Source organism: Nycticebus coucang, chromosome 8, assembly GCF_027406575.1.
Source record: "Nycticebus coucang isolate mNycCou1 chromosome 8, mNycCou1.pri, whole genome shotgun sequence".
NCBI lineage: Eukaryota > Metazoa > Chordata > Mammalia > Primates > Lorisidae > Nycticebus > Nycticebus coucang.
In genome coordinates, this window is record NC_069787.1 from 118,422,207 (window position 1) to 118,424,711 (window position 2,505).

The window sequence follows — 2,505 nt, forward strand, 5'->3', positions numbered from 1 at the left end:
CAGATTCTTCCCAGGAAATGTGAAATTGTGTCCAAAGCCGAGTGGGAAAAGTTCTCTGCTCCCTAAGTGAGCAAAAGACTGAGTGTTTTCGGCTCACAGCTCGGAGAAAGACTCCCCGGAGAGACCCGGGGGCGCTCCCACCACCGGAGCGCTGCGACCCGCGCCCAGACTAATGCTAGAGCCTTCCCGTATCATGATCCTTGTTTTCGTTGTTGTTTCAGAAACGAAAAGGCAAAGTGGAAGTTTTTCAATTTCTTTTTTCCTCCCCCAATAGTGTGCTTTAGTAATCCTTAAGTTTCTCACTTAAATACAACTATTAGCATCACTCCGTTTGGCCCCCAGTTCCCAGGAGTTTCTCCTCAACTTGTCTTTTTGGAGGAGTCTGCCACAGATGTCTCCACCTATCCTTCCTCACAGCGGTCCTTGCCCGGCACCAGCCCCCGGTTGCTCTCACGCTCGCACCGTCATCCTGCCCCCAGCTCCCAGCCGGCTCGTCCCGGCGCCTGCTCCCGCAGGGGACGGGTCCGCAGCCGCGCGTGGGTCCCATCGCGTCCCGGGATCCCGGGAGAGGATTGGCCGCTTCCCATCTCGTCCCGGGAGAGGATTGGCCGCTTCCCATCTCGTCCCGAGAGAGGATTGGCTGCGCCGCTCACCGCTTTGCCTGGTGACCAATGGGCGCGCGCCGCGGGCTGGAGCCGGGTCTCGGCGGCGCCGGCCGGCGGGCGAGGCGGGGAGAGCTCGGCTCGGTCTGGGGACTGTCCGGGGGGAGCGGCGCGGATAAAAAGCGACCTTCGAAGCCCTTCATATTTTTGCAAGCGCGCTCCCTCTCTCCCTCCTCATTTTTGAACTCTCAGCACTTCCTCCTGGTGAGTAGGCAAGTCCGGGCTGCGTGGCGGAGCAATTTCAAGGGTCACTCACTCGTTTCTTCCTCGACCTCTTCCACCTGTTGGCAGGTGGGCTTTTGGTTTAAGGATTTGCTTTCATCACCGCACGCTGTTCTCGGCTGTATGGCTCCCCCAAATTCTGTTAGTGATAACAGCCTGTGATACCTACGCTTGAAACGTACTGTTCCGTCCAACTGGAGGAACACTCTCCCTCTTTTTTCATTTTCTAAAATAAAATTTATTCTGTACATTTCAAGCATACAACATGAAATTATGGGATACGTACAGATAATATAATGGTTACTGTAGTAAAAACAAATTAACATACGCATCATCGCACATGTTTTGTTTGGTTTGTTTGTGGCAAAAGCAGCTAAAATCTACTTTAGCAGGAATCCCAAATACAGTCTGATTTATTATTATCATTATTATTTTATTTTATTTCTTTGCAGTTTTTGACCAGGGCTGGTATACGGGTCCAGCGCCCTACTCCTTTGAGCCACATGAGCCGCCCCCCATACAGTTTGATTTTTAAACGCGGTCCTCTGGTTGCACATTAGATCTCTGGACTGGCTCATTCTACATATCGGCTACTTTGTATTCGCTGACCTCCATCTCTCCCTTCCTCTCTCAGATCCTCAATCACTAGTTTATTCTCTAACTCTGTGTATTTGACCTTCTTTTTTTAGGTTTCACGTCTAAGTGAGATCATACAGTATTTTCTGTGTCTGGGTTATTCCACTTGACAGACTATCCTCCAGGTTCAGCCTTGTTGTGGCAAATGGTAGATTTCCCTTTGTAGGGAATAAAGGAAATGGTAAATTTCCCTTCATATGTATGTGTGTGTGTGTGTGTGTGTGTGTGTGTGTGTGTGCACGCGCGCGCGCGCGCGCGCCTGAGAGACAATCCTCTTGAAAAACACTGTCAGAGAACTGTACTTAAATACTACTATTTCTGCTGGGTTTGCAATCCCCATTCTTGCTCTTTCTTTTCTTTTCTTTTTTTTTTTTTTTTTTTGAGACAGAGTCTTACTTGGTCACCCTGGGTAGAGTGTCATGGCATCTTTAGCTCACAACAACCTCAAACTCCTGGGGTCAAGCGATTCTCTTGCCTCAGCCTCCCAAGTAGTTGGAACTACAGGCGCTAAACGCCCCTCTGTTTTTAGAGACGGGGTCTTGCTGTAGCTCAGGCTGGTCTGGAACTCCTGAGCTCAGACAAGCCACCCGCCTCAGCCTCCCAGAGTGCCTGGATTACAAGATGATTACCAGCACTGGGCCCTGCAATCCCCTTTCTCATCTCCACTCTCCCTGTGCCAGGGCAGAGCTGCTTCCAGAATCAACCTACACCAACCTGGCAACATTTAAGAGTCTCTGCAATTCTAGACAGGGCTCCTCGTAGTCATAATGACTGAATAAAATAACTAGTGGCCTTGTTTCATTTCCTGTAGTTACAACACATTTAACTTTGATGCAAATTCGGAATGAATGTTTTAGGGGTTCTCAAGACATGGTCCTGGGACCAACAGCATCAGCATCACCCTGGATCTTGTTAAAAAAACACAAATTCACAGGCTCCTTCCCAGATCCAGTGAATCAGAAACTAATGTGTTAACAAGCTTGCC